Below are 20,561 nucleotides of genomic sequence, written 5' to 3' on the forward strand. Positions count from 1 at the left end.
ATAGAACACGCTTTTATAAGAGCTTTTTCCCAGCCACAGTGAGACTCTTGGCCAAAACAAAATGAACTACTGTCTCCAGGGCCTGTGCAATATACCTGTGCATTTTATTTATTTATTTATAACACAACTTTGCACTATAATATATCATATTATGTTATGTTGTCTCTGGGGCCTGTGCAATATGCAATATACTTGTGCAATTCATAATGCAAATTTACACTTTTAACGGGTTTTGTGCAATTTACAATGTAGGCTATGTTTTATAGATAGATTTATGTCTTCCTTGTGTGTCTTTTTAAACTTGACTTGACTCTCTGAGCAACAACCGCACAAGAGTTCCTATGTGTGCAAGCACAAATGGCAAATAAAGTTCTTGAATCTTGAGACCTTGCGCTTTTTCCCCACTGTGCCCGCGTCTTTTTTCCGTTTTTAAAAGCAAAACCGCTTTCTGAACCAGCCCTAAGAAGCAGAAAGGCCCAAATAAGTATTTCCACCTCATGCAAATGCAGCTGTATACTTAATTCCAGGGAAGATAACCATCTCATGTGAAATAGCCTAAACAAGATAGGCCTATACCACACATATTAGACAAGATACCACACTGAGCAGAAAATGGAAAAAACAAATAGCATGTCTATAGCCCAGAAATAGACGTATATTTGTCAGAGTAGAAGTATACTAAATGTCTGGTCTGAAGAGAACATTTGAATATGTGAATAACTATGAGTATATGATTTTAAACAAAACGCATAAATGGATCATTACAAGAATAATGTTTGAAAGGATTAATCATAGAAATAAACTTAAAGAATAATCATAATAATCATACGCATATCTTTTTCTTATACACCACGTTTAAAAAGATTTCATTTTTAATATTATTATATAATTTTTACTTTTTAGTTGCATTTGTTTGGTTCTTTGTTCATCCTCAAACAATTATTTTATTTTTATTATTAAGAGGTTTTCACAAGAGTTAAATGTAAACTGCAAACATTAAACTTTGCTGAAATTAAATGTCTTTAACTGGAAGTGTTCTGTTAACTCTGCTAAACTATTACTAAAACTAAAACTGAAACTAAATATATAAAAACTAAACTAAAACTAACAAAACCATTAATGAAACTAACTAAAACTAAACTGAAATTTATAGGAAATTTGAAAATGATATTAAAATAAAACCTAATTTAAAAATGCAAAACTATAATAACCTTGATACACACACTATTAAATAACTGTATTCAATACTGTAAAAATAGGGGAAAAAACTGCATCTGCATTCTGTGTGTTATTTCCTACATAAAATTGTCATTTTAGGCCAAAAAAGTCAGGAAAAGGGGCAGCCGTGGCCTACTAAAATTAAATGTTTAAAATGTATACATTTGATGACATCATGTTGTTATGACTTGGTTTTAATAAATAAACATAATTTTGTTTGCTTGTTAAAGTAGATAGTGTTTCACCTTTGAGATGAAACTTTATACAGTATGTTGAACTATAAGAAAACTCATCCACAAAGTGGAATTTGCTCCCTCATTTGAGAATTCTGTGCCATTGGCTCAAAGAAATTCAGAATGAGAACAGAGGTTAACATTATTAGGGCCCAAGCCCTGAAAGGGCGAAGGCCCTATTGTTTCCGTAAGGATTATTAGGGCCCAAGCCCTGAAAGGGCGAAGGCCCTATTGTTTCCGTAAGGATTTTTTTTTTTTTTCTTCATTATTTTTTTTTTGCCTTTTTGACACTTTTGGGGCCCTTAACATGCTCAAAAACTCTTGAAATTTTGCACACACGTCAGAACCCGCGGCCATCAGGGCCGGGCTGAAGCTGGTACCGGTGCGTGGCAGGGGGGCTCGACGGCGCCCCCTGGAATGGGGTCCGAAAACTTGGTCCATAAATCAAACACGCTTGCATGTAATAATATGAAACTCAGTACACATATAGATCTCATCGGGCCGAACAACTTTCGTGCTCTAAGTTTTACAAAAGCCCAACAGGAAGTCGGTTATTATACGTTGTTTGGAAAACGCATACAATGGAATGTGAAATACTCCTCCTAGGGATTTCATCCGATCGCCACCAAACTCGGTGAGAATAAAGTCAAGACATTGAGGATGAATTCTTGCGAACAGATTTTTGATATCTCGAACGGTTTGGCCGTGGCGAGGAAACTAATTTATGGCGAATAATGGGACACAGGAAGTGTGTTATAACTTCTGCATACATTGACAGATCTTGATGAAACTTCAGCAGTGTATTCGTTGTAAGAGGCCGATCACATGGATGTGACTATTGTGAGTCAAAGTTATAGCGCCACCAACTGGCAGCAGGAAGTGTGTCACTTTCAAAATGCTTTGAAGTCACCCTCTTACTTTTACCCGATTTGCTTCAAACTTTATGTGTATAATGTAAACACACGGCAGATGTAGACCTGTGAAAGGATTATTGATATCTTAGATACTGTTGCCGTGGCAACGCATCAAATTTTAATATTCTTTTCGGATGCGTTTGAAACTCTTAGCATGCTTGAAATTGGATGAAACTCGACAGACACATAACACTTATTAGCCAGTAGACATGTGAAAAGTTTCAGAAACGGGCGTGGCAGGGGGGCTCAACAGCGCCCTCTTGAACAGGGTCTGAAAACTTGGTTCATATATCAAACACGCTTGCATGAATTAATATGAAACTCGGTACACATATAGATTTCATCGGGCTGAACAACTTTCCCTCTGTCAAGTTTCACGCCAGCCCAACAGGAAGTCGGCTATTATGGGTTGTTTGGAAAACGCTTGCTGTGGAATGTGATGTACTCCTCCTAGAGAATTCATTCAATCACCTCCAAACTCAGTCAGCATGAAGTCAAGACATTGAGAATGCTAAATTGCGGACGGATTTTTGATATCTCGAACGGTTTGGCCGTGGCGAGGAAACAAATTTATGGCGAGAAAAGAGAGGAGACGAAGTGTTATAACTTCTGCATACATTAACTGATCTTGATGAAACTTTAGCAGTGTGTTCGTGGTAAGAGGCAGATCAGATGGATGTAACTATCGTGAGTCAAAGTTATAGCGCCACCAACTGGCAGCAGGAAGTGTGTCACTTTCAACATGCGTTTGACAAAAGTGGGTGGGTTAGTTTTACCAACAGTTACAAAAATCAGTATATATATTGGTCTCACCGAGCCGGACAACTTTCTAATTTACAGTTATTAGCTCAGAGCAAAAGGAAGTCAGATATTTTGGTTTGAATGTGGATTTTTTGGATATTTCAGACTCTGAGTTTTTAGCTACTCTTCCTAACTGGTTTATTTTATTCACACCAAACTTTTTCAAAATGATAAAGATACATTAAAGATGCTAAATTGTGAACGGATATTAAACATCTCAAACGGTTTTGCTATAGTGAGGGGCTAAAGTAAAGTAACACTTAAAGCCTCATCTTCTAAAAATGTAATTAAACACCATTTATTTCTATATAAAAGTATAAAAATATCACAACTAAACCCATTTTATTCTTTTTTTTTCAATTTAATAAATATTTATAAGTTTAAAAATAGTAATTGTACTATTTAGTCCCATAAAAGTCAAGTCATACATAGGGCTATACTGCCCTCTTGTGTTCAAAATCAGGTAGGCCTATTGTATCTACTTAAAAATATACTAGGTATGTGACGGTGAGAATATTTTACCACCGGTTAATCGACATGTGACACCGCTGGGGGCTTTTGAATCGCCAACTTAAAAACGAAAGTAAAATATGTTCGTCCACACTGACATTGATAGTGGTTGAGCGAGCGTTTCAAATTAATTCCTATGGAAGTAGGAATTAACTGAAAAACGTTCACTCTGTTCTGCTCGTTCCTCGCCGTGGATGTGCACCGTTATGAATGCCCGTGCAGCCATGAGCATTTTAGTTTAATTTTAAAATTAGCGCCTTTCGGGGGTTGATTGCTTGAAATTATTTTACAAAAGCACAATGTTGTGTTTTATTGCGACTGTACACAAATATAAGTTAACACTTTGCAGTTTGAATGTCGTCCTGTATAATGACGGAGTATGTTTTTATGTGTCCACTGTTCAAACGCGCCCACGCCACACACACACACCCACCCACACACACACGGTTTACTATCTTTGTGGGGACTCTCCATAGATTTAATGATTTTTATACTGTACAAACTGTATATTTTATCTCCTTACACTAACCCTACCCCTAAACCTACCCATCACTGAAAACTTTCTGCATTTTTACATTTCCAAAAAAACTCATTCTGTATGAAGCTTGTTTACCCATGGGGACCTCTATTTAGGTCCCCACTGTGATACGAGTCCCCATGAGTCTGTGTGCATTCAGGTTAAAGTCCCCACCGGGACAGAAAAACATGAACACACACACACACACACACACACACACACACACACACACACACACTAGCATTGCAATCTTGACATTGCAGCCTGTTCATTATAGACTTAATAAAATATAATAATAAAATGGTCAACCTAACATATAAAGATTACACTGCTCTAAATAGTCAGTAGTACAATTCGTACAATCACAGTAAGCACCGCTCCACTGTGAATTTTCCAAGGACATTTTTGCGCATGTGAAGAGGATCATTTTTCCCTTCGATATTGGAACGTGAGTGAAGTACAAAGCATATAATAAACAATAGTTTAGCATCCAAAAAAAGGTAATTATATATATATATATATATATATATATATATATATATTTTTTTTTTTTTTTTTAAGTGACAAGACAAAGCATATTACTTGTCTGATATATATATATATATATATATATATATATATATATATATATATATATATATATATATATATATATATATATATAAATATAGCTGCGAGCAGCGATGGAGGGCCCAAGCCGGTGACACCGCCACCCCGGTGCCTTTAGTGTAACTAAAGGCACCAGGTTGGCGGTGCCACCGGCTTGGGCCCGCAATCGCTGCTCACAGCTATATTTATATATATATATATATTTTTTTTTTTTTCTTCATTATTTTTTTTTTTGCCTTTTTGACACTTTTGGGGCCCTTAACATGCTCAAAAACTCTTGAAATTTTGCACACACGTCAGAACCCGCGGCCATCAGGGCCGGGCTGAAGCTGGTACTGGGGCGTGGCAGGGGGGCTCGACGGCGCCCCCTGGAATGGGGTCCGAAAACTTGGTCCATAAATCAAACACGCTTGCATGTAATAATATGAAACTCAGTACACATATAGATCTCATCGGGCCGAACAACTTTCGTGCTCTAAGTTTTACAAAAGCCCAACAGGAAGTCGGTTATTATACGTTGTTTGGAAAACGCATACAATGGAATGTGAAATACTCCTCCTAGGGATTTCATCCGATCGCCACCAAACTCGGTGAGAATAAAGTCAAGACATTGAGGATGAATTCTTGCGAACAGATTTTTGATATCTCGAACGGTTTGGCCGTGGCGAGGAAACTAATTTATGGCGAATAATGGGACACAGGAAGTGTGTTATAACTTCTGCATACATTATCTGATCTTGATGAAACTTCAGCAGTGTATTCGTTGTAAGAGGCCGATCACATGTATGTGACTATTGTGAGTCAAAGTTATAGCGCCACCAACTGGCAGCAGGAAGTGTGTCACTTTCAAAATGCTTTGAAGTCCCCCTCTTACTTTTACCCGATTTGCTTCAAACTTTATGTGTATAATGTAAACACACGGCAGATGTAGACCTGTGAAAGGATTATTGATATCTTAGATACTGTTGCCGTGGCAACGCATCAAATTTTAATATTCTTTTCGGATGCGTTTGAAACTCTTAGCATGCTTGAAATTGGATGAAACTCGACAGACACATAACACTTATTAGCCAGTAGACATGTCAAAAATGTTTCAGAAACAGGCGTGGCAGGGGGGCTCAACGGCGCCCCCTTAAACGGGGTCTGAAAACTTGGCCCATATATCAAACACGCTTGCATGAATTAATATGAAATTCGGTACACATATAGATCTCATCGGGCCAAACAACTTTTCCCCGGTCAAGTTTTACACCAGCCCAACAGGAAGTCGGCTATTATGGGTTGTTTGGAGAACGCTTGCTGTGGAATGTGAAATACTCCTCCTAGAAAATTCATCCCATCCCCACCAAACTCGGTGTGCATGAAGTCAAGACTTTGAGGATGCAAAATTGCGGACGGATTTTTGATATCTCGAACGGTTTGGCCGTGGCGAGGAAACGAATTTATGGCGAGAAAAGAGAGACACGAAGTGTTATAACTTCTGCACACATTAACTGATCTTGATGAAACTTCAGTAGTGTGTTCGTGGTAAGAGGCCAGTCAGATGGATGTAACTATTGTGAGTCAAAGTTATAGCGCCACCAACTGGCAACAATAACTGTGACACTTTCAAAATGCTTTTGGCAAAATGGGGGGTTACTTTTACCCACAGTTACAAAAATCAGTACATATATTGGTCTCATCGAGCCGGACAAGTTTCTATTTTACAGTCATTAGCTCTGACCAACAGGAAGTCAGATATTTTGGTTTGAATGTGAATTTATTTGCAAAATCGGCCTCTGAATTTTATATATATATATATATTTTAAAGTGACAAGACAGAGAATATTACTTGTCCGACATGTATTATGATGTATTACGACACTTGTTCCAAATGTTTTACATTACATTTATATATATAAACTGCATACCTTTAGTGCAACTAAATGCACCAGGGTGGCGGTGCCACCGGCTTGGGCCCGCAATCGCTGCTCGCAGCTATATTATTTCACTATTGTTTTCACAGGCTCGAGATGCCAACATCTCTGGACAGCAAGCATTAGCAGAGAAGAACTCCAAAATGGCACGCACCCTGAATCATGTCGCCCTTGCTATTGGGCTTGTTTTCACTGTATTTGTGATTGTCTACCAGGTTATTTTGTTTAAGAACTATTAGAGCTGTCATGTTTGGATGCAGATTACAAATAGATTTGGTTCTCAGCATTTGAAATGTTATTTGCTCAATGAACCATTAAAACATATGCCAATTATGGTATGTTTAAAACAATGTAAGCTTTGATTGGCCAATTAAATTTTATCATGAAAACAGTTTTTATACACTTGTCTGTTATGTTTTTCTTTATTACTGTGCATATTTTTTAAGAAACTGTTATGGGTAGATTTAGAGGTAAGAGTGATATTAGCGGCTCAAGATATTTTTAATGATTTCATATTATTTTTAATGATTATGATTGGGGGTAGGGTTAAGGGATCTAAAATGTATTTATTTTGATTTATTTTTTTGATTTATTTTTTTGCTGTAAATACCTAATGTTTATGTTAAACTTTTGTCAATACGTCCATATTTTACGTTTCCCCATCTATCCAAACATACAAAAATGTATGTTTTGTACCTGTAAATGTTACGTATTAATACCTACATATTAATGAGACCAGGCTGATCTATCTATCAGGGGCCTTTCATCTGAGGAGGCAAGGCAGTGCTTATTCAAAAGAATTGGATTAGAAAAGAATCCACAGTTGAAAAAGATGACATTAAAAAGTGTGTAAATCACTCATTTTCTAAAGTGACACTGTTTGACAGCGACACCAGGGTTTAAAGTTACAGCGGATTGCAGCGTCTCTCTTGTGTGGTGTCTCAGACAGTTTAACACCTACACCTGCTTGAGAATTTATGAGAAGTGAATTTCGTCAGACAAGCAAACGACCAAAAATACCACAAAGATTGTTAGTTCCCAGTGATCAACCAACTTCAACATAAGTAAAAATTTTAGTCAAATACCCAAATCGGGATTTGATGAACAGGAACCTGACAGGAGGAACCAGAAACATAAGGAAAGATTTTAAAAAGAATTTATAAAAACATGCTCAGGAATCATTAAATCATCTCCATATGTCTCCTACATGTTGATTCCACCAAGAGACGTCTGCAGTCAAACTAGAAAAGTTCCAGTAAACAGGAAATCTGTGCCAAAATTCTTGTCACTCCTCCCCTTACAGTACAACACAACCCAGGTACCAGTAACCACAAGAGGAACCTGACTCACATAACAGGTCAATCTTCACCTGATCACACACCAGAGACAGACGTACAGATCCTTCTTATTCTTTCAGGGCTGCAGGAAAAATATCAAAGAGAAACATGGATCCCAAAAAGTCTCCAATGGAAGCAGGGCAGCCTTTACTTCCATTTCAGCAGGACCCTCCACAATACTCCATTGGATTCCCTCCCTCTGTGAGTTATCCCAGCACTTCAGGTCAACCCGTGCAGCATTATGGAGCTCCGGCAGCATCTGGCCAGTACATACAAGGACCATATCCAGGGCAGACTGTGGTCACTGTGCAGCCTCCAGTTAATGCGTCCTTCACTCCACTGACCAATCCAGAGCCAGATTACCTGTGCTATTCCATCTTTACCCTGCTGTGCTGCTGCTTACCTCTGGGATCGGCTGCTCTTGTTTACTCCATCACAGTAAGTATTGGTTCATACACCTGTCTCACCTCACTTAACACATTTACAAATGATCGGCCTACTCTTCAAAATAAATAAATAAATAATTTAACCTTTATTTGTAAAATAATATAGGGCATAAATATTGTTTTGAAATTGTTTATAGAGCATCGTTAAATCACTTTATATTAAGGGCTAAACAAGACTTCAGGGTGATGATTCATGTCAGTATAAAGTATAAATGTGGAACTGAAACAGACAATAGAGACAGTCAAAATAATGAGGTCATAGTTTTACTAGAATATTAACCAAGGTTCATATTTCAGAGTTTAAATATGTAAAGAATTTCTTAAATCTTCAGAAAGTCTTTATTGTTTACAGCCTGCATTTTTAATGATTAGGCCTATTTAACGGATCAAGGTTGAATTTAAATCAAAAAGAGTTTGCTATTCGAATAAACATTGATATTGTGACGTTGTTTGAACCTCTGTTTAAAATTTCAGCATTGTATTTTTAGCATGTTGTTAACCTTTTTAGGTCTAGGTCTATTTTGTGGCTTCCAGTAACTTTCGTTTTTAAAGAAAGGGTGTGGCTCGCTAAAAAAATAAAGGTTACAAAAGGGTGTGTGTGCAGTGATGCCATAGAAGAACCACTTTTGGTTCCACAAAGAACATTTTAGTGAAAAGTTCTTAAAATAACAAATTTTTATTAGTTTGAAGAACATTTAAAAAATCTAAAGAAACTTTTTCACTATAAAGAACCTTTAGTGCAATGGAAAGACTCCATGAATGTTAAAGGTTCTTCATTGAACAATTGGTGTCGATAAAAACCTCTTATTTTTAGGAGTTCATCGTTCAAAAACAACTTTGTGAATTGCTGTCAATTTACAGTAGATCCTTTCTCTCTTTTGAGTAAAAAACATAACAAAATAAACTATGCATTACGGAAGTTTAAATTACAGAAGTCATCTAGCTATAACACTGCAATCGCTTGTTTACGCCAATACTTTAGGCCTGTATTCTCCTAATTCTTAACTTAAGAACCATTTTAATTTTGAATGTTCAAGGCTTTCGTTGTTAATTATCTTCTCCAGTTAGGTTATTTTAGCTGTGCAAAAACAGTTTATTATGGTGATTGACATTGTAAACAGGTATTTCTTTCCATATTATTTTAATTTATTAACGTAATAAGCACACTAGTTTGTAGCACAAACAGTTTTAACCCTTAAAGGGGCAAGCATAAATAAATTTGATGGAAAAATGATTCATGAAATGCTATTTTTGTATGTATCTAGACAAAATGACACAGTTCATGCATTTTTTCCAAAATATGACCTTTATTTTCTAAGTTACACTCTGTATCTCCCGAGATGCATTGCCCATTTAGGGTAACATTTTGCAATGTATTCTTTTTTATTATAGTTCATATGACAACTTTTAAAACATTTAATGAACAAATTATTAGCTACATTTTTTCATGTTATCCATACAACATTAGAAAAATTGGAAAAAACTGAACTTTTTCTCCCAAGATGCATTGCCTATGTAGGATATACATTTAACATTTCATAACTTTTTAAACAGTTCATGTGCCGATTTTTAAAACACCTTTTTCCTGTTTTGTTTTTTTAATTCTACCATCTTCCCTGTGGTTCCCCACACCAGATATATTCTATGGGCAATGGAAGCTGAGAAAACAGTTGCGAGCATTTTGTCCAGTGACCAGGCAAAGCCTCACTTTGCACTTCTGACACATGATGGATGTTTGCCCATCCTGGCACATCCTGCATCGGCCTTTCACTGACAGGATGACATTATCTGTAGAGAACAGGCCTCAAAACATAAGAATATATGTGAGTGATCAGCCCTGTTAAATACCCTTATATGGGCAATGTATCCCCCAGGATACAGGCATTCAATGCCTGATAATCAAAGTTGTGAGAAGATTATTTTAAAAATATCCACAAGAACATGTAAAACTATCCTTAAAAAACTATTTTCTAAAACAAAATCACTCTAAAATATCATAATCGTGAAAAATATAAAAACCCTCACCTCATGGCCAGTGTCTTTGTCCACGTATGCTGCCATTTTGGATTTTGATACAAATGTTTGGAATGTTGGCATAAAGTCACATGACCTGATTACATGACCCATCACCCCATCAGGTTTCTCATCAACTGCAACCACATAATGCCCCTCCCCCTTCAGCCTGTTAAATGACTGTCTCCCCCAAGATACAGAAACTCTTTAAGGGTTAAGTCAGTCACACAGACGAGAAGCCCCATGCTTAGCTGCGGTTTATGAAAAGGAAGCCTCTAGCCTATACAGAAAATATTGCTTCCATGTTTAAAAATTCATAATACAAAATTAAATAGAATAGGCCACGTGCTTTGAAATGGTATAAAAAAAGTGCTAGTTAAAAAAAAAGAAAAACTAGTCAGTTTTATTAAAATTTAAGGTGTGTTCGAAATCGGCTGCGGCTGGATGTAACCGATCGGTGAGAGTTGTCGCGTGCAGGACACTTTCTGCAAATATTGTGTAGCCTATATGTGTAAATATTGCAAAACTGCAAATATAGCCTAATGCACTCCAAGCACTGATGTTTAAAAACTCTGTGATATGTTTTGTGATTTTTTTATTTTTTACAGCTACTATAAATCAAGTATATAATAATATATGTTATTTCTCATTTTCTTCTTAGTTTAGAGTAGCATTTTGTGTTTTCTTATTGTGTTTATATTCTGACCTATGAAGACCTTTGATTTGATTTTATACATGTCACTTAAGAAAGGTTTTATACCAATATTTGTAATATTATTGTAATTTACTTTCACAGACTCGGGATGCTAACATGTTTGGACACCAACCAATAGCAAGCAAAAACTCCAGAATGTCTCGCATCCTTAACCATGTCAGTGTTGCTGTTGGCCTCCTCTTCTGGTTGATCACTGTCATCTATATCATTCTTGCTGTCATCGCAGTTACAAACATTAGCTTTGACTATGACAATAACAATAAATATAGACCATATTATAGACCATAAGTGTAAGAAGTATCATGGTAGGACACCAGAAAGCTAGATGGTGAGGGAACATGATTTTTTTTTTAATACACAGGCATTAGGTGGTCTGCTTTTAAATGTTAGTGTTGCTCAAGTTATTTGGTATGAGAGCTGTAAGGACTACAAATGTATTAATTTCATGCAACTCATCTGCCTTATGTTATTATTTACATAATTAAAAGACATGCTTTTTTAAAGTTCGTTATTGTATTTTTAAAACAATGAAAGCTTTGACTGTACATGTATCATCAATTAAAACATTTATTTTTATTCTTATCTTTATGTTATAGCATAAAACTTTGGTAATCAATAAGAAATGTATTTTAACATTATGAGTCTGGTGTTTTATTTTATCAAACCTTTAAAAAGTATCTGAAAGCACAAAGACAATTGACAATGGTCTGTTTTCCATACTTACATTTTCTAATGTTTGCCCTCCCATGCCGGAAAGATGCAGGTTTGAATCCTGCTTGTTACAACCCGGATGGGAGGGAGGTTTAGGGTAAGTCGTGTAATGGAGCCCAGCTAGTAAGAGCTGTGCGAGTAAACCTCACTCCTCTGGCCACAGGAGGCGCGCTGTGGTCTTTGGCATTAAGACATGGGTACGTTATAAGTGAAAGACACATGAAGCGCATTCTTAGACTTTGTCGCACGCATATTTATAGGGACCGTCTCAAAATTACATGCGACATTGGCATAAACATTTCTAACTTCAATAGCATTTGAAGACAATGACTTACAGTCATAAAACCAACTGTACACTGTTCACCCAGGTCTCATGTATGATGCACACCTTTTAGATTTTTTATATTTATGACAATAAACTGCTAAATCATATGCAAATATTGTAGGCCTATTTCACTATACTGCCACATACCTGACACCAAGATGAACAATGTACAGTTGGTTTTATGACTGTAAGTCATTGTCTTCAAATGCTATTGAGCTTTAAATGTGGTCATATTCTGTATATGATCCCACACAGTAGTGAAATACATAGCATTATTTGCATATGATTTAGCAGTTTACTGTCATACATATCAAAAATATTAAAGGTGTGCATCATACATGAGACCTGGGTGAACAATGTACAGTTGGTTTTATGACTGTAAGTCACTGTCTTCAAATGCTATTGAGCTTTAAATATTGTCATATTCTGTATATGATCCCATACAGTAGTGAAATACATAGCAATATTTGCATATGATTTAGCAGTTTATTGTCATAAATATCAAAAATATTAAAGGTGTGCATCATACATGAGACCTATATGAACAATATACAATTGGTTTTATGACTAAGTCATTGTCTTCAAATGATATTGAGCTTAAAATATTGTCATATTTTGTGTATGATCCCATACATTATGTGAAATAGGCCTACAATATTTGCATATGATTTAGCAGTTTATTGTCATAAATATCAAAAATCTAAAAGGTGTGCATCATACATGAGACCTGGGTGAACAATGTACAATTGGTTTTATGACTGTAAGTCATTGTCTTCAAATGCTATTGAAGTTAGTAACGTTTATGCCAATGTCGCATGTAATTTTGAGACGGTCCCTAAATATGCGTGCGACAAAAAAAGTCTAAGAATGCGCTTATCTTTATAACGTACCCATGTCTTAATGCCAAAGACCGCACTATATCTTTATATGACATTCCTAATTTAAAGTAAAATGTTATTTCTTCTGTCATCTCCATCTCTGCTGTAGCCCATCTATGGTACGGTTACAGTATTGGCCGCTGTGGCTCCCTCAACGCGTGGCCACGACATAATGATGTCGTTACCTCAACAAAATTATCTCGTGGCCACGACTTAATATAACGTCCCCACGAGTTTATATGTTGTGGCCACGACAAAAATAAGTGAACCGAACATGTCCCCTCCCGGTCACCGTACTCTTGTGTGGTGTCTCAGACAGTTTAACACCTACACCTACCTAGAAGTGAATTTCGTCAGACAAGCAAACGACCAAAAATACCACAAAGATTGTTAGTTCCCAGTGATCAACCAACTTCAACATAAGTAAAAATTTTAGTCAAATACCCAAATCGGGATTTGATGAACAGGAACCTGACAGGAGGAACCAGAAACATAAGGAAAGATTTTAAAAAGAATTTACAAAAACATGCTCAGGAATCATTAAATCATCTCCATATGTCTCCTACATGTTGATTCCAGCAAGTGACGTCTGCAGTCAAAAAGTTCCAGTAAACAGGAAATCTGTGCCAAAATTCTTGTCACTCCTCCCCTTACAGTACAACACAACACAACTAGTAACCAGAAGAGGAACCTGACTCACATAACAGGTCAATCTTCACCCTACTACAGACCAGAGACAGACTTACAGATCCTTCTTATTCTTTCAGGGCTGCAGGAAAAATATCAAAGAGAAACATGGATCCCAAAAAGTCTCCAATGGAAGCAGGGCAGCCTTTACTTCCACTGGAGCAGGACCCTCCACAATACTCCATTGGATTCCCTCCCTCTGTGAGTTATCCCAGCACTTCAGGTCAACCTGTGCAGTATTATGGAGCTCCGGCAGCATCTGGCCAGTACATACAAGGGCCATATCCAGGGCAGACTGTGGTCACTGTGCAGCCTCCAGTTAATGCGTCCTTCACTCCACTGACCAATCCAGAGCCAGATTACCTGTGCTATTCCATCTTTACCCTGCTGTGCTGCTGCTTACCTCTGGGATCGGCTGCTCTTGTTTACTCCATCACAGTAAGTATTGGTTCATACACCTGTCTCACCTCGCTTAGCACATTTACAAATGATAGGCCTACTCTTCAAAATAAATAAATACTTGTTAAAATTATATAAGGACATATATTGTTTAATTAAAGTGTTTGTAGAACTCAAAACAATCAAAGTGAAACTGATATAGACAAGACAGTCAAAATAATGAGGCCATTGTTGTAGAATATTTACCAAGGTTTATATTTCAGTGTTAAAATACTTCAAAAAGTCTTTATTGTTTACATCCTGTGTTTTTAATGATCGTTTAATGTCATGGATCAAGGTTGAATTCAAATCTCATTCCGAGTTTGCCTTTCGAATCAACAAGTTTTTGACTGGCATGAAGTTGGTTTGACATTGGACGTTCGATAGTCGCATATTTAGGGACCGTCTCAAAATTACATTCGACATTGGTATAAACGTTTCTAACTTCAATAGCATTTGAAGACAATGACTTACAGTCATAAAACCAACTGTACATTGTTCACCCAGGTTTCATGTATGATGCACACCTTTTGGATTTTTGATATTTATGACAATAAACTGCTAAATCATATGCAAATATTGCTATGTATTTCACTACTGTATGGGGTCATACACAAAATATGACAATATTTAAAGCTCAATATCATTTGAAGACAATGACTTACAGTCATAAAACCAACTGTATACTGTTCACCCAGGTCTCATGTATGATGCACACCTTTTAGATTTTTGATATTTATGACAATAAACTGTTAAATCATATGCAAATATTGCTATGTATTTCACTACTGTATGGGAAGTTAGAAACGTTTATACCAATGTCGCATGTAATTTTGAGACGGTCCCTAAATATGCGAATATCGAACGTCCAACGACAAACCAACTTCATGCCAGTCATATATTGTGACGTTGTTTGAACCTCTGCTTAAAATTTCAACGTTGTATTTTTAGTAGCCTATGTTGTTAACGTTTTTACATCTAGGCCTAGTTATTAAATTATGTTTTACGGCTTCCAGTAACTATCGTTTCTAAAGGAAGGGTGTGGCTCGCTGGATCAAAAGCAGATTTCATGCTATCTAGTTTAAATAAATAAATAAAATAAAATGTAATATACACAGTATAACCACTTGATGGCAACCCATGCCTATTTTTAAACAGGGTTGAGAAAAGCCTGGGCCCGTATCCCTAAAGATTCTGAGACTCCTCTCAGAGAACTCCTAACTTAACCTAAAAATTCCTTGCCAGGAGTTTTAGTTTAGAAGTGATTCCAGAACATTTTCAGTGAACTCTGAGCAAGGAATGGATGGAAAATCCTATCTTAGTGAGGAGGTGTGGTTGACCCCGTTGCTAGGTATGAGTCATCATTTCAAAAGCCGTGATTGGTTGATCCTACAAGTTTGATGAAAATGAACTTTTGGTGATAATGAGCAAAGGATGTACCCTCAAATCAATAAACATAATTATACACTCTAATCTTATGCAGACTGTAATTGTAAATAATATTTCACATTCAAGAAAATATCTGGAAAATGAATAGTAAGCTGTAGGGGTTATAGCCTAACATTAGAATCTAAAATATGTGAAAACTTAAGCTCATTACACCCTGTTCAAATAATGATTCGTGTCTTATTTGCTCATATTAATATCCTAGCTGGCATATTTTGTACTTTCACTCCCATATGGACCCCATTGAAAACAAGATGGCCTATCTCAAGGGGATGTCCTTAATGAAGTAGAAATTGCCACTTTTAGGGGAAATTCTAAGAAAACGTCATGACTCTGAGAATTTTCTTAGAATTTGGCCGCTAGGAGCCACTTTTTGCACAAAAATTCTTTAGGGATACGGGCCCTGGTTACTGAGAAAAGTGTTAACTGGTAATCAGTCTCCAACTTATCCTATGATGTCACTCTGCCTCTGTGTGTGTCACTCTACTTTATACTGTTGATTGTTTAGAGTCATTTCTGTGTGCTTTTGCCTGCATTAATGGATGAGAAATCTCTTAAGCCTTGTCTTTTTCTATCAGTTTGATCGAGAAAAAAAAAGGCATAGATCCAGTTCATTTGTAGTACACTGACAACATAGTTTTATATAATTAGGTAATAATTAGGTTCATAAATATAAAAAGACCTTAAGATAAATACTTCTGGACTTACAAAATTTTGAGCTGCAAATGATAACTCATTTGAAATTGACCTATGTTGACCATATGTTGCAATGTTTTCAGACATAATGACTTGCTTTTATTAGGTATTGCATTTGGATATGTATTGGACATCATCAAAATCTTCTTTCTATTAGTAGAACAGTTTAGATTTATTTATTTTTTGTTTAAAATGTTGAATCTAGCTCAACTAACTGGGAAACAGTATCTAACTGATCCATTGATCTCATTCTCTCATCTCTTTGTGTGTGTGTGTGTGTGTGTGTGTGTGTGTGTGTGTGTGTGTGTGTGTGTGTGTGTGTGTGTGTGTGTGTGTGTGTGTGTGTGTGTGTGTGTGTGTGTGTGTGTGTGTGACTCTTCCCAAAGTATTTGGATCTTGTTTTCTTTGTAATGTCTTTCAGATCCAAATAAAAGTATTCAAATGTGTGTGTGTGTGTGTGTGTGTGTGTGTGTGTGTGTGTGTGTGTGTGTGTGTGTGTGTGTGTGTGTGTGTGTGTGTGTGTGTGTGTGTGTGTGTGTGTGTGTGTGTGTGTGTGTGTGTGTGTGTGTGACTCTTCCCAAAGTATTTGGATCTTGTTTTCTTTGTAATGTCTTTCAGATCCAAATAAAAGTATTCAAATGTGTGTGTGTGTGTGTGTGTGTGTGTGTGTTAGAGAGAGAGAGAGAGAGAGAGAGAGAGAGAGAGAGAGAGAGAGAGAGAGAGAGTGTCTATTTTACACTCTTGATAGTTCAGAGTTTAAGCCTTTCATTGCTGTGTGGTTTTGCCTGATCATTACAAGACCTATGTCATTGGTGACTTTCAAATGAGTGTGAAGTTATCATTTGCAGCTCAAAATTATGACATGAAATTAATCTAAATTTAAATGATCTCATGGATGTGGCTATTGTGGTTCATGGTCATAGTTGCACCAGCTCGCTACAGTAAATGTGGGATATTCAAATGTTTTTCACATAGTTACTTTAGATTTACCCGCTTAAAATGCACATTGCCCACCATGCACAGTTGTCCTAAAGCCACCGGGGTGGTGGTGGCACTGGGGCTTGGGCCTGTCATCGCTGCTTGCAGCTATATTTATTATCTTGGTTTTAGTTATTTTATTATTTTGGCCAGTTAATCTAGTTGTATAAACTTTTAAAAACAGATTTGAAGGTAGCAAAATCTAGTGGAAATGCTATAATGCACACCAATCACTGATGTTTAAAAACTCTGTGATATGTTTTGTGATTATTATTTTTTTACGGCCAGTTTAAATCAAATATTCAGTAATATATTTGGTTTCACATTTTATTCTTAGTTGTTCACTGTTAGAGTTGCTTTTGTGTTTTCTTATTGTGTTTATATTCTGACCTGTGGAGAACTTTGATTTGATTTTATGCATGTCATTTAAGAAAGGTTCTATATCAAGATTTGTAATATTATTGTAATTTACTTTCACAGACTCGGGATGCTAACACGTTTGGACACCAACCAATAGCAAGCAGAAACTCCAGAATGTCTCGCATCCTTAACCATGTCGGTGTTGCTATTGGCCTCCTCTTCTGGTTGATCGTTGTCATCTATGTCATTCTTGTTGTTGTCGCAGTTACAAACCTCCGTAACTATAGACCATAAGTGTAAGAAATATTATGGTAGGACAAAAGAAAGTTACAAACATGAACACATCATTTTTTGAATACACAGGCATTTGGTGGTCTGCTTTTAAATGTTAGTATTGCTCAAGTTATTGGTATGAGAGCTGTAAGACTCCAAATGTGTCAGGAGCTCCATCTATAGGGCCAGAGAGGAATGATTCATAGATTTCATGCAACTCATCTGCCTTATTATTATTTACATTATTAAAACACATGCTTTTTTAAAGTTTATTATTGTATTTTTAAAACAATGAAAGCTTTGACTGTAAATGTATCATCAGATATAACATTTGTTAACATTAACATCTTTATGTTATATCATAAAACTTTGGTAATCAATAATAAATGTAACATTATGAGTCTGATGTCGTATTTTATCAAACTTTAAAAAGTACAAAGATAATCAGTAAGTTTTCCACACTTACATGTCTTTAGTTCAGTTTTATATTCTTCTTCCACTTCTTGTTCTTATTACAATTATAACCTTTTTTAATCCAAGGGTGGCAGTCTTTACAATAAAAGTGCATCTGTCTGTCTCTCAGACTGTCTGTAAGTATAAAATACTTTAATATTAACCAAATATTTGTTCACAAAAAGCAGAATGCACAAGTTAAGGTACCAACATTTCAAACAATAGCTTTGGCCTACAAAGTCGGCTACGGTGTTAAATACAGCCACATGGGCTCAGGAGTACTTTGGAGTACGTTTACACTTAACACTGTCTGACGGTGACGCTGCATCAAAAAATGCAACTTGAATCTCTGTTACACAAGGAGAAAGCTATACATCTGTTCAACGCAGAGATGCTGCCAAGTTCTCTGGGCCCGAGCTCATCTTTCTTTTTTTTTGATTGGCTGATAAGTGGCAGGCTTGACTAAGAATTCCAGGGGAGGCGCGCTTGATTCCTGCCGAACAGTAAAAAAGTCCCAGCGGTTTTGAATGATAGGCTATACAAAAAAAATATGCTAATGTTCTTACCTTTGCCTCACTGATAGCTTGCAGTTGAATTGTATTGCACTGGAAGCCTCCTAAATCTCACTGAGGGTTATGACTGTTCATGTTTGTGTCCACCCTTAGTACTGTAGTTGTAAAAAAAGAAAAAAGGAATGTATACATTTATTAATATTGTTGAACTTTTTTTTATATAAAAATACAATTAAGCTGGTTGGTGAAAACATTGGAAATATTTTATTTGTTCTTTTGTCAGTTAAATAAAGGTTAAAGTGACAAATCGCAGATTCTTGATTTTATTTCGTCTTACAAAATGCACCAACTTTTCTGGAAATGGGGTTGTACATAATGTATAATTATTAACGTGTAGGCCTATATTTATTCATTCTTTTAAAAATTATGATTAGTTTAATTATTATAAACGCAAATAGCCAGTGTAAACCACATTAATATGTATTGTATTAATAAAACGTCTATGAAACAACAGCAAAGCTGGCATGGAGGTAAGGTTATGAAGGCTATAATTAGGCCTACAATGTAAACAATAATACAGCTATTACTTTTTTCTAAAGTAAGCTACAATTAGGGTAAAATAGCCTCTTTTTTTCTAACTTTGACAAAAATAGTGATTTAATGTATTTTATAATGTTAAAATATCACGAAATATTCATCACAAAAGCTGTTTTAGGAGCAGTTAGCCAATTCCAGAAAAATGAATGGATCTCTATGGACCTCTGCTGGACAGATATGGTAATTACACTTTTTCTAAAACTAGGTATTTTTTAAATTAAAATTAAAAAAGTTTTTAATTTAATATTTTAAATTAAAAACTCTCGTGGAGACAACAGCAAATAAACAGGCAAGGCATCAACAAAATGCAGATTTGACAATGAAAAAGATAAAAAAGGCATTGTTCTTAAATAAATAATAGGCTATGTGTTACAGGATCAAAAATATTTCATAGCTTCTACAGTTTGTTTAGAATTTTTTACAAGGTTCAAGGAGGATAATAACATACGAAATTCATTTTTTAAACAGTTTACATTTGGCAATTGTTTTTTTCCACTTATTTTTGTGAAAGTGGTATTTAAAGGGTAAAATAGCCTATGACGTTTTTTCTGCGACAGCTTCAGGCTAGCTCTCTGATGCACGGTGTAGGCTACTATTTGGTTCCCTCCATGCTGATAGTGCACTCAACTCATCCACCATGGATTAGTGAATGAGTGCGCGATTTCAGACACAACAACATAAAGTCATCATCCTTAAGTGATTCAAACCTGTAATAATCCATCCAACTGTATTTCCTTTTGTAACAAGTTCACATGTTCACCACACGAGGTCGCCATGACGTTCGTTCTAATTTGAAAAATAACGCAAATTGCGTTCTCTTTCAACCATAAAAAAGACCAAACGCGCAAGTAAGCAAATAAGGAGCACCATTTTTTGTTTAGTTTGTATGTTTAATTTGATATGTTTCAGTTGTATAGACACCCCGCCCATCGTCCCTCTCTCTGCAGCACGCGCCGACTCTCACGTATCTATCTGCAT

Source organism: Scardinius erythrophthalmus (assembly GCF_964197995.2).
Source record: "Scardinius erythrophthalmus genome assembly, chromosome: 16".
NCBI lineage: Eukaryota > Metazoa > Chordata > Actinopteri > Cypriniformes > Leuciscidae > Scardinius > Scardinius erythrophthalmus.